Below are 14,260 nucleotides of genomic sequence, written 5' to 3'. Positions count from 1 at the left end.
GCATGAGGGTAAGTAATAAATGACAGAATTTTCATTTTTGTGTGAACTAACCCTTTAACATTAATGTGCTCCCTATTGCAATACAATATTGTCACACTATAGCAACGCTCTCCCACATATTTTGCTATTATAACTTCTGCATACATTGATTGATCTTTATGAAACTTCACAAGTGTGTTGGTTGTAGTAGTCCGATCACATGGATGTGACTATTGTGACTCAAAATTATATAGCGCCACCAACTGGCAGCAGGAAGTGTCACTTTTAAAATGCTTTTAAATCACCCTCTTATTTTTACCCGATTTGCTTCAAACTTCATCACAATAATGTCAAAACATGGCAGATGTAGCCCTGTTAATGTGTTTGTGATATATAAAATATTGTTGCCATGGCAACATGTCAAACTTTAATAATATTCTTGGGCATTTTTGAAGCCCTTAACATGCTTCAAATTGGATGAAACTCGACACACATATCATTATTGTCATGAGGGCGGGGAGCAGGGGCTCTGCAGCGCTACCTTTTGACAAAAGTGGGGGGTTTAGTTTAACCTACAGTCACCAAACTCGGTACACTTATTGTTCTCATTAAGCCGGACAACTTTCTCATTTTCAGTCATTAGCTCTGACCAACAGGAAGTCAGATATTTTGGTTTGAATGTGGATTTTTCACACACTTACGCACACACTTAGATGTAGGCTCTCTGTCCAACCCCCCTACCCCCTCCCTCCTCCTCCTCACACCAGTCTGGGTGTGTGTGTGTGTGTGTGTGTGTGTGTGTGTGTGTGTGTGTGTGTGTGTGTGAAAGTGAGAGAGAGAGTTTTAAAGCCTCAGTTATTTAACCCTTTTATTGCAGACTCACTGTGCTTAAGAGTTTATTCCCAACCCTTAAGCACTTTACAAAAACCCAAATCCTTAGGAGGATTAGAAGCACCGCATTTTTACCATTACTCACTAGCAAACCAACTTCAAAACATATATAAATGGATTCACCCGACTCAGTCAGACATTATATGGCTAGACATAGAACAATCACTCTGCGAAAACTTGCACATATCAGACATCCCATTAGATGTCTGATATGTGCATTAGACACCACCCATGTTTCAAAGCATTGACAATAGCCTCTGTTCTGACAGCCTGGTGGAAATATCATCAAATCACAAACTCCAATCAGGCCCCATCTAAACTCACCCCACTTTGGAACAACCCTGATTTCACAAGCAACAAAAAAACACTCAATTTCAATAAATGGGCACAAAAGGGCATCACACATATAAAACACATTTTTCAGTCTAACAACTTTGTTTCATTTTCCTACTTAGTCCAGGAGTACGGTATCGGGAGCAATCAATTCTTGAATTATCTGCAACTCAAATCAGCTGTCTTACCCAAAATCAAAAATAGAACTATCAATCTTCACCTTCCTACCGCATTAGCAGATTTAGTTAATATATCCTCCCTGAAAAAATTACTTTCTAAAATATACAAAATTATAACTAATTCAAATAAAACACATATATCCACGCCACATGGCACTGCCCACCCATTAAACACTTTTGGAAAGCCGTCACTGAATCCCTATCCCGCCTCCTTGGCTGCCATATCCCATTATCCCCCTTACTCTGTCTACTGGGCAATCTATCAACTCTCAATCAGGAAATAACAAACAAAAGGATGCTCCTTGTAGCCTTAACCATCGCCAAGAAAACTATCTTCTTAAACTGGAAATCCCAAAACACTATTCACATAATGCATTGGAAAAATTTGCTCATAGACTACATCTCCCTAGAATCTTTTTCACCTCATTACAACTGTATATCGGAACCTACAACACTCCAGATCAGACCTCCTTCAGCTATTACAAATCTGACACACTCATCCTGATTAATTGTATTCATTTATTATTATACATACTTATACAAGGTTTTAGTAATATTGTGAGTATTTTCATTATTATAATTATTATTGACATCGTTGTTATTAATATTATCAATATCATAGAAACATTTAGCAGTAATGGAATGATGGTGGTGTGATGATGTTTTGCTTAAGATAAGTACGGTAATGGTATAATGTATATCTTTAATAATTAAAAAATAAATAAATAAATAGATAATGATAATAATGATGATAATGATAATAATAATGATACTACTAATAATATAAATTATCTAAAATCAGTTTGTCTTTTTCACTCATTGAATGCATAGGCCTATGGGAAAGAGTCATGAACATGAAGCCAATCCATTCACAAAACCTCCTCCCAGACTTACTTTAGTACAGGGCTTTTATACATATTCAGGGGGTTGTGTAACAATTGTCCAATGAGAATATACTTTCATGATATAGGAATGTGGTACATATAGAAAAAACAAGTCTAAATATGGTCAACGTCTGGTCCAGTGCCCCTGCCTGCCTGGGGATCCAAGAAGACCCCTTCTATACTTGCAATACAAAAGGCAGGGACCATTTCTTGGCTGCTTTCCAAGAAACACACACACATACACATTGTGTACATTAAAACCAGATGTGTGACGAAACCATAACAACTAGTCTTCGTTCTACCCTTGCATCTGTGAAGACCAGGTGAGAGAAAACAGGGAGAAAAGGGAAAGAAAAGTCAGGCTCATAAAATATCTATCAATCCCCCATTTGATCATGAAATGATCACTTAATCATAGCATGACTTTTCCTCACAACACTTAATCACTTTCCTTGACCTTCAATTAACATTTTCCTATATTATAAAACAGTGGGTAAAAATTCACTGTAGACAACTATTTTGTCATCTTCCGCATCTAAATGTCTTCATTCTGTACTTCAGCATCAGGGTGATTTAATCCGTTTCTGTTGAATTTCTCTTTTTGCTGCTAAGCACTATGGTGCTCGTCGATCCTTCATCTGTTTTTGGATGCTCTTGATCAGTTGGAGCAAACAGCAGGCTTTTAAGCCACCAGTTGAGTCTGCTCAGTCTCCTCGTTGGTCCCCCTAAGGAACTCTTCTGCCTCTGCCAGGGTTAGAGGCATGCCTGGTGTGAACTCCTGGTGTGTTCCACTTTTCAGCACTGCGCTAGTGTGCTCATGGATCTTGCTCCGCCACTCAGATAGTCATCTCTTGTGGTCACAAGCAGGTGTCAGTCAAATTTGGTTCTATGAAGATACTGCATTCAATCTCCTGATAGCATCTACTCATACTGTACCTTATACCTATATATGATGATAGATAGATAGATAGATAGATAGATAGATAGATAGACATGGAGGAAACACACACAAAATAACAAGACCAAAACAAGACAATAGCATTGTCATTTTCCATACAGTAAAAATACATCAGTACCTAGATTGTAGGACAAACATTTTTTGTATTAAATTGGTGATGAACTGAGAAATCAAATTTTCCTTGAGTTTTTGACATATTAGAGGTCACCATATTTTAAGAATATCCTGTAAGTTTCAGAGCTGAAAACTTCCTTGTTAGTCCAATAAAAGCTTTAATGGACACCAGACCCAGCAAACGACAGGATTTTCAAAATGGGTATCTATGACGTCAAAGGGCAGCAAGCACTGCCTTTGCAGAAGAAGATCAATGCCTACTTCATCACTGCCTGTTTAGCCCCGCCCACCGATTCACGCATGACATGCAATAGAATAGCTAGCCTAAGTAACATAGGCCTACGTGTTGCTAAACCGGATTGAGCTACTAAGCAATAAACATGCCATTGAGGATTACTACGGTTAAAATTACCATATTACCCTGTGAACAAGGGAGACCTGTGATGAAATCTAGCGCTATGTGGGACCAGGGTCTTGAAGGGACAGGCAGCGGTTGAAGGAGTCCATCTGGGGGACGATTGGAAGTCTTACCACGAGCACAAACCGAGCAAGCTAAAACAAAATCTCGAATGTCGCGAGCCATACTGGGCCACCAAAATCGTTGCTTGACCAAAAACCTGGTCCGACTGACTCCTGGATGACAAGCCACATTGTAACCATGCCCCCACTGAATAACATCTCACCGTAATCCCTCCGGCACAAATAACCGACTCGGTGGGCCCCCGGTGGAGGCATTACCCCTTCTAAGGCTGCAAACCTTCGATTCGACCTCCCATGTGAGTGAGGAGATAAAAGGTCTCTCAGGTAAAATACACTCGGGAGTAGACGGGCGCTCGGAACGATCAAAAATAAGTGATAACACGTCTGGTTTGATGTTCTTGGACCCAGGACAATACGAAAGAGAGAAATCGAAACGACCGAAAAAAAGAGCCCACCGAGCCTGCCTGGAATTAAGTCGTTTGGCGGACATGATGTATTCCAAGTTCTTATGATCGGTCCAGACGATAATAGGTATCCCCGACCCTTCTAACCAGTGACGCCATTCCTCCAATGCTAATTTGACTGCCAACAACTCTCTGTTACCAATATCATAATTACATTCGGCAGTAGATAAGCGATGAGAAAAAAAAGATGCGTGCAACTTATTGTCCGCGGCGGTCCAAGAACTGCTCCTACCCCCACCTCTGACGCATCGACCTCCACACCAGAGTCCACAAGGATGGTGGTTCTCCCACACCGCTGTCCCCCACAGAGCCATGTGTCCAAACAGTAAAGTCATGACTAACGCTTGGATTCCTCTGAAGCAAACGTCACCGGTTAAAGAGAGAAAAATATGGCACACTTGGTTAAGAATGCTCTACAGAGATTAGGCTCACCAGAGTACCTTTCAAGTGTCGGTATCTGAGGCTCATGTTGACTGGTCACGGGAAGAAGTTGTTGAGGGTCAGGCGGTGGGGCTGGCGCAGTGGGCGATGACAGATGTTGTACCTGGGTAGTTAGCTCGGACATCTGTGTCACCAAAGCCTGCACAGCCCGAGCTGTGGCGAGCACTTGTTCGTCCTGCTGATCCATACGATGTGCACTCTTTGCTAGATATTTCTGTAAGTCTGTAGTTCTCTCTGGATCCATAGTTGGTCAGTTCGTTCTGTGAGGATATACTGTAGAAAGAAGCGCAGAAGATTCAAATGCGAGTTAAACAGTTTATTTCTCACAGAATACTCAGAAAGTACATAAATGGCAGAGGTGATGAGAAGCAGGTGGCTGCAGGGGTGCTCCGTGACGCAGGGACTGCAATGGGCAAACGAAGGCAGGAATCTCAGAGAAAATCACACAAGGACAAATTCACTAGAAGCTCCAAGAAAACCACGTCCAGAACCGACAGGGAGATAGCACGACAGAACCCCAGTAGCACCTGCAACGAACTGACAAATAGGACACGCAAACACACACATTAAATAAGGCGCTAGATGAGAAGCTGCTGTTGCTGATAATTAACTCCTTCGGGTCAGCAGTCATGCCAGCGATACCGCCTGTTTTTTTTCTTACCAGTGTGAAAGAGACTCAAAATACTCTGTCAATGTTGCACATACAATTAAGAGTTATACACCATTTTAATCTGTGGAATATCTTCTTTTATTTGTGTACACTCAGAGTAAAAACAAAATGTTGTGCTTTTTGTAAAGTAAAGAAAACAAACATGATGTGTGATCTCTCGTCTCCCTCTGAATGAAGTCCAATCTGATAGTTCTCAGAAAATGAACTGTAACTTAGTGAATACTAATCAAAAAAAATTAGACTTATGTCTAAAGAAATGTTGAAATGTCAGGTTTTAAATCGTGTAAGTCAAATCGAAAACAAAAATTCTGTGTTTATGTAATCTGTATGAAAAAAGACACATCAGACGCCCGTGATTCAGCTCATTATCCGCTAATGCGGCCCGTCCATGGAGCCAGCGCTATTCAGACGCAAATTCTGAGGCAATACATGCATACATCGTCTCAATCGTGTATTTATTGTCTTGAAAAGTGTTTATCTGTATGTTAAAGCCATGGTTAGAGACCTCTGGAAGACATGCCATTAGTCCTGTTCTTCTTTAGATTAATTTATGGACTAAAGGTGCACAGAGCACCCTCCAGCTGCAAGTATGAATTGAAAACACAGTATCCAGCGTTCATAGTGATGACAATAAATATTAAGAAATATTACTCCTCTGTATAGAAAATTTACATAAACATATGAGAATCCATCAATATTTCTCCAAATGTGCATGCTTTTAAGCTAAAAGGCTATATGAAATGCCATAGAGGTAACATAATTGTTCAGACGCTTTGCATCACGGAAATACATTATATTTTAAAGTATATAATAGAATACCATTATTAGGGGCCAAGCACCGAAGGTGCGGAGGCACCTATTGTTATTGTTGGCGTTCTTTTTTTTTTAATTATTATTAGGGGCCAAGCACCGAAGGTGCGGAGGCACCTATTGTTTCCGTTAGTTTTCTTATTATTAGGGGCCAAGCACCGAAGGTGCGGAGGCACCTATTGTTATTGTTGGCGTTCTTTTTTTTTTTTTTTTTTTTTCTTCTTCTTCTTCTTCTTCTTCTTCTTCCGCTCTTGAAGTCTATGACAGCCCATAGAACCGCTTGCGGGAAAGTTATGAAATTTGGCACATAGTTAGAGGACAGTCTGAGCTATGTCCATAGCAAATTTGGAGTCTCTAACTCAATCCCTCTAGCGCCACCAGCTGTCCAAAGTTGCACTTATGTTTATGTTAATAACTTTTGAACCGTAAGGGCTAGAAACTTAGAAAATATAGAAAAATAATAGAAATAATAGAAAATTCTTTTTTCCTCTGATTCCTTGGGTCAAGACGAGTCGAATGCACCCTATGACGTCATTTTCCGTCATGAAAATTTTTCCGCCATTTTGAATTTTCAAAAAAACATACTTTTTCGAACTCCTCGTAGGCCGTTACTCCGATTTTCACGAAAATTGAACCAGATCATCTTCAGACTATGCCGACAAAAAGTTATGGAATTCAAGTTGATTCCTCAAACCGTTTTCGAAAAACACGCAAACGAATTGTACGTAGTGCTTGCGAAAATAGACATAAGGCTGTATCTCCGCAACGCTTTATCGTATTCAGACCAAACTTAGTACATGTCATCACAAGCATGACCTGAGGCAACATGCAGCGTTTCGGCGCAGTGCCACCTAGTGGTGCGGAGATATGAAAAATGTATGTTTTTGCTTATAACTTCTGATGGGTTTGTCCAAAAATCATAAATTTGGTCTCGATGGATTCGGGGAATCATGCCGAGTCGAATGATATCCAATTTTCACATATCGGACATTTTGACTGTCGGCCATTTTGAATTTTGTGCTACAATGCTGTATTTTACGAACGCATTAGCGTATCGTTATGAAACTTGGTATGGGTCATCAGCACAATGCCCTGAAGGAGCATACCAAGTTTAGGACCAGCGCCACCTTGTGGTCAAAAGTTATAACAAAATTTACAAAAATGCTAATAACTTTTGACTATATTAACCGATTGTAATGAAACTGGTCTCAGTAGATTCCTTGGGTCATCCTGAGAACATAGATATCAAACTTTCCATAGTCAGCTGAACTTCCTGTCCGCCATATTGTTTTTCTTTAAAAACCTACTTTTTCGAACTCCTCCTAGACCGTTGCTCCGATTTTCACCAAAATCGAACCGTATCATCTTCAGACCATGCTGACAAAAAGTTATGGATTTCAAGTCGATAAGTCAAACCGTTTTCGTATACCAGAGCAACGAATTTGAGGCATGATGCAAAAATGACTCTTGAAGCTGTATCTCTGCAATGCTTTATCATATTCAGACCAAACTTGGTATGTGTCATCACAAGCATGACCTGAGGCATCATACAATGTTTCAGCACAGCGCCACCTACTGGAGTGGAGATATGAAAAATGGCTGTTTTTGCTTATAACTTCTGATGGGTTTGACCAAAATTCATAAATTTGGTATGGTTCATCAGGACAATGCCCTGAAGGAGCCTGAGAAGTTTCGGACCAGCACCACCTTGTGGTCAAAAGTTATAACAAAATTGACAAAAATGCTAATAACTTTTGATTATATCTACCGATTGTAATGAAACTGGTCTCAATAGGTTCCTTGGGTCATGCTGAGAACATAGATATCAAATTTGCCATATTCAGCTGAACTTCCTGTCCGCCATATTGTTTTTCTTTAAAAACCTACTTTTTCAAACTCCTCCTAGACCTTTGCTCCGATTTTCACCAAAATTGAACCGTATCATCTTCAGACCATGCCGACAAAAAGTTATGGATTTCAAGTTGATAAGTCAAACCGTTTTCGTATACCGGAGCAAAGAATTTGAGAGATGATGCAAAAATTACTCTTGAAGCTGTATCTCTACAATGCTTTGACATATTCAGACCAAACTTGGTACGTGTCATCACAAGCATGACCTGAGGCATCATACAGTGTTTCGGCGCAGCACCACCTACTGGAGTGGAGATATGAAAAATGGCTATTTTTGCTTATAACTTCTGATGGGTTTGACCAAAATTCATTAATTTGGTATGGGTCATCAGGACAATGCCCTGAAGCAGCGTGAGAAGTTTCGGACCAGCGCCACCTCGTGCTCAAAAGTTATAACAAACTTGACAAAAATGCTAATAACTTTTTTTTCTAATTGCTCACTGCTGCTGTTGGTCTGATGCTCACGGCCATGTTGGCTGGCTTCTTGTGCCGTTTTTGTGCTTGGCCCCGTAATTGCTGCTTGCAGCTATATTTAGGGGCCAAGCACCGAAGGTGCTTAGGCACCTATTGTTATTGTTGGCGTTCCGTACGCTTATTCTTCTTCTTCTTCTTCTTCCGCTCTTGAAGTCTATGGCAGCCCATAGAAGCGCTTGCGGGAAAGTTGTGAAATTTGGCACACAGTTAGAGGACAGTCTGACCTTTGTCCATAGCAGATTTGGAGTCTCTAACTCAATCCCTCTAGCGCCACCAGCTGTCCAAATTTGCACTTATGTTTATGCAAATAACTTTTGATCCGTAAGGGTTAGAAACAAAATTCTTTTTTCCTCTGATTCCTTGTGTCAAGACGAATCGATTGCACCCTATGACGTCATTTTCCGTCATGAAAATTTTTCCGCCATTTTGAATTTTGTGAAAAACGTACTTTTTCGAACTCCTCCTAGGCCGTTACTCCGATTTTCATGAAAATTGAATCAGATCATCTTCAGACCATGCTGACAAAAAGTTATGGAATTCAAGTCGATTCCTCAAAAACGTTTTCGAAAAACTCGCAAACGAATTGTACATAGTGCTTGCGAAAACAGAAGTAAGGCTGTATCTCCGCAATGCTTTATCGTATTAAGACCAAACTTGGTACATGGCATCACAAGCATGACCTGAGGTACCATGCAGTGTTTCGGCGCAGCGCCACCTACTGGTGCGGAGATATGAAAAATGGACATTTTTGCTTATAACTTCTGATGGGTTTGTCCAAAAATCATATATTTGGTCTCGTTAGATTCAGGGAATCATGTCGAGTCGATTGATATCCAATTTTCCCATATCGGCCATTTAGGCCGTCGGCCATTTTTAATTTTGTGCTAAAATGCTGTATTTTACGAACGCATTAGCGTATCGTTATGAAACTCGGTATGGGTCATCAGGACAATGCCCTGAAGGAGCCTGAGAAGTTTCGGAACAGCGCCACCTTGTGGTCAAAAGTTATAACAAAATTTACAAAAATGCTAATAACTTTTGACTATTTTAACTCATTGTAATGAAACTGGTCTCAGTTGATTCGTTGGGTCATGCCAAGAACATAGATATCAAATTTGCCATAGTTGGCTGAACTTCCTGTCCGCCATATTGTTTTTCTTTAAAAACTTACTTTTTCGAACTCCTCCTAGACCGTTGCTCCGATTTTGACCAAAATCTAACCATATGATCTTCACACCATGCTGACAAAAAGTTATGGATTTCAAGTCGATAAGTCAAACCGTTTTCGTACAACGGAGCAATGAATTTGAGGCATGATGCAAAAATGACTCTTGAAGCTGTATCTCTGCAATGCTTTATCATATTCAGATCAAACTTTGTACGTGTCATCACAAGCATGACCTGAGGCATCATACATTGTTTCGGCACAGCGCCACCTACTGGAGTGGAGATATGAAAATTTTTTATTTTTGCTTATAACTTCTGATGGGTTTGACCAAAATTCATCAATTTGGCATGGGTCATCAGGACAATGCCCTGAAGGAGCCTGAGAAGTTTCGGCACTGCGCCACCTTGTGGTCAAAAGTTATAACAAAATTTACAAAAATGCTAATAACTTTTGATTATATCAACCGATTGTAATGAAACTGATCTCAGTAGATTCCTTGGGTCATGCTGAGAACATAGATATCAAATTTGCCATAGTCAGCTGAACTTCCTGTCCGCCATATTGTTTTACTTTAAAAACCTACTTTTTCGAACTCCTCCTAGACCGTTGCTCCGATTTTCACCAAAATTGAACCGTATCATCTTCAGACCATGCCGACAAAAAGTTATGGATTTCAAGTCGATAAGTCAAACCGTTTTCGTATACCAGAGCAAACAATTTGAGATATGATGCAAAAATGACTCTTGCAGCTGTATCTCTGCAATGCTTTATCATATTCAGACCAAACTTGGTACGTGTCATCACAAGCATGACCTGAGGCATCATACAGTGTTTCGGCACAGCGCCACCTACTGGAGTGGAGATATGAAATTTTTTTATTTTTGCTTATAACTTCTGATGGGTTTGACCAAAATTCATAAATTTGGTATGGGTCATCAGGACAATGCCCTGAAAGAGCCCGAGAAGTTTTGGACCAGCACCACCTTGTGGTCAAAAGTTATAACAAAATTTACAAAAATGCTAATAAGTTTTGACTATATTAACTGATTGTAATGAAACTGGTCTCTGTAGATTTCTTGGGTCATGCTGAGAACATAGATATCAAATTTGCCATAGTCAGCTGAACTTCCTGTCCGCCATATTGTTTTACTTTAAAAACCTACTTTTTCGAACTCCTCCTAGACCGTTGCTCCGATTTTCACCAAAATTGAACCGTATCATCTTCAGACCATGCCGACAAAAAGTTATGGATTTCAAGTCGATAAGTCAAACCGTTTTCGTATACCAGAGCAAACAATTTGAGATATGATGCAAAAATGACTCTTGAAGCTGTATCTCTGCAATGCTTTATCATATTCAGACCAAACTTGGTACGTGTCATCACAAGCATGACCTGAGGCATCATACAGTGTTTCGGCACAGCGCCACGTACTGGAGTGGAGATATGAAAAATGGCTATTTTTGCTTATAACTTCTGATGGGTTTGACCAAAATTCATAAATTTGGTATGGGTCATCAGGACAATGCCCTGAAAGAGCCCGAGAAGTTTTGGACCAGCACCACCTTGTGGTCAAAAGTTATAACAAAATTTACAAAAATGCTAATAAGTTTTGACTATATTAACTGATTGTAATGAAACTGGTCTCTGTAGATTTCTTGGGTCATGCTGAGAACATAGATATCAAATTTGCCATAGTCAGCTGAACTTCCTGTCCGCCATATTGTTTTACTTTAAAAACCTACTTTTTCGAACTCCTCCTAGACCGTTGCTCCGATTTTCACCAAAATTGAACCATATCATCTTCAGACCATGCCGACAAAAAGTTATGGATTTCAAGTCGATAAGTCAAACCGTTTTCGTATACCAGAGCAAACAATTTGAGATATGATGCAAAAATGACTCTTGCAGCTGTATCTCTGCAATGCTTTATCATATTCAGACCAAACTTGGTACGTGTCATCACAAGCATGACCTGAGGCATCATACAGTGTTTCGGCACAGCGCCACGTACTGGAGTGGAGATATGAAAAATGGCTATTTTTGCTTATAACTTCTGATGGGTTTGACCAAAATTCATAAATTTGGTATGGGTCATCAGGACAATGCCCTGAAAGAGCCCGAGAAGTTTTGGACCAGCACCACCTTGTGGTCAAAAGTTATAACAAACTTGACAAAAATTCTAATAACTTTTTTTTTCTAATTGCTCACTGCTGCTGTTGGTCTGATGCTCCCAGCCATGTTGGCTGGCTTCTTGTGCCGTTTTTGTGCTTGGCCCGTAATTGCTGCTTGCAGCTATATTTATTCTTCTTCTTCTTCTTCTTCTTCCGCTTTTGAAGTCTATGGCAGCCCATAGAACCGCTTGCGGGAAAGTTGTGAAATTTGGCACACAGTTAGAGGACAGAATGACCTTTGTCCATAGCAAATTTGGAGTCTCTAACTCAATCCCTCTAGCGCCACCAGCTGTCCAAAGTTGCACTTATGTTTATGCTAATAACTTTTGAACCATAAGGGCTAGAAACAAACTTCTTTTTTCCTCTGATTCATTGGGTCAAGACGAATCAATTGTACCATATGACGTCATTTTCCGTCATGAAAAATTTTCCGCCATTTTGAATTTTCTGAAAAACCTACTTTTTCGAACTCCTCCTAGGCCGTTAGTCCGATTTTCATGAAAATTGAACCAGATCATCTTCAGACAATGGTGACAAAAACTTATGGAATTCAAGTCGATTGCCCAAACTGTTTTTCGAAAAACACACGAACGAATTGTACATAGCGCTTGCGAAAATAGAAGTAAGGCTGTATCTCTGCAACACTTTATCATATTCAGACCAAACTTGGTACATGTCATGACAAGCATGACCTGAGGCATCATACAGTGTTTCGGCGCAGCGCCACCTACTGGAGTGGAGATATGAAAAATTGATGTTTTTGCTTATAACTTCTGATGGGTTTGTCCAAAAATCATAAATTTGGTCTCGTTGGATTCAGAGCATCATGCCGAGTCGAATGTTACCCAATTTTCCCATATCAGACATTTTGGCCGTCGGCCATTTTGAATTTTGTTCTAAAATGCTGTATTTTACGAACGCATTAGCGTATCTTTACAAAACTCGGTATAAGTCATCAGCACAATGCCCTGAAGGAGCCTGAGAATTTTCAGACCAGCGCCACCTTGTGGTCAAAAGTTATAACAAAATTTACGAAAATGCTAATAACTTTTGATTATATGAACCGATTGTAATGAAACTGGTCTCAGTAGATTCCTTGGGTCATGCTGAGAACATAGATATCAAATTTGCTATAGTCAGCTGAACTTCCTGTCCGCCATATTGTTTTTCTTTAAAAACCTACTTTTTCGAACTCCTCCTAGACCGTTGCTCCGATTTTTCACCAAAATTGAACCGTATCATCTTCAGACCATGCCGACAAAAAGTTATGGATTTCAAGTCGATAAGTCAAACCGTTTTCGTATGCCGGAGCAAAGAATTTGAGATATGATGCAAAAATTACTCTTGAAGCTGTATCTCTACAATGCTTTGACATATTCAGACCAAACTTGGTATGTGTCTTCACAAGCATGACCTGAGGCATCATACATTGTTTCGGCACAGCGCCACCTACTGGAGTGGAGATATGAATTTTTTTTATTTTTGCTTATAACTTCTGATGGGTTTGACCAAAATTCATCAATTTGGCATGGGTCATCAGGACAATGCCCTGAAGGAGCCTGAGAAGTTTCGGCACTGCGCCACCTTGTGGTCAAAAGTTATAACAAAATTTACAAAAATGCTAATAAGTTTTGACTATATTAACTGATTGTAATGAAACTGGTCTCTGTACATTTCTTGGGTCATGCTGAGAACATTGATATCAAATTTGCCATAGTTAGCTGAACTTCCTGTCCGCTGTATTGTTTTTCTTTAAAAAACCTACTTTTTCGAACTCCTCCTAGACCGTTGCTCCGATTTTCACCAAAATTGAACTGTATCATCTTCAGACCATGCCGACAAAAGTTATGGATTTCAAGTCGATACGTAAAACCGTTTTCGTATACCGGAGCAATGAATTTGAGGCATGTTGTAAAACACACTCTTGAAGCTGTATCTCTGCAATGCTTTATCGTATTCTGACCAAACTTGGTACATGGCATCACAAGCATGACCTGAGGTATCATGCGGCGTTTCGGCGCAGCGCCACCTACTGGTGCGGAGATATGAAAAATTGATATTTTTGCTTATAACTTCTTATGGGTTGGGCCAAAAATCATGAATTTGGTCTCGTTGGATTCGGGGCATCATGCCGAGTCGAATGATATCTAATTTTCCCATATCGGACATTTTGGCTGTCGGCCATTTAAATTTTTGTGCTAAAATGCTGTATTTTACGAACGCATTAGCGTATCGTATGAAACTCGGTATGGGTCATCAGCACAATGTCCTGAAGGAGCCTGAGAAGTTTCGGACCAGCGCCACCTTGTGGTCAAAAGTTATAACAAAATTT

This window comes from Megalobrama amblycephala, linkage group LG1, assembly GCF_018812025.1.
Source record: "Megalobrama amblycephala isolate DHTTF-2021 linkage group LG1, ASM1881202v1, whole genome shotgun sequence".
NCBI classification, from domain to species: domain Eukaryota; kingdom Metazoa; phylum Chordata; class Actinopteri; order Cypriniformes; family Xenocyprididae; genus Megalobrama; species Megalobrama amblycephala.
The sequence above is the reverse complement of the archived record's forward strand: the minus strand, read 5'-3'. Positions refer to the sequence as shown.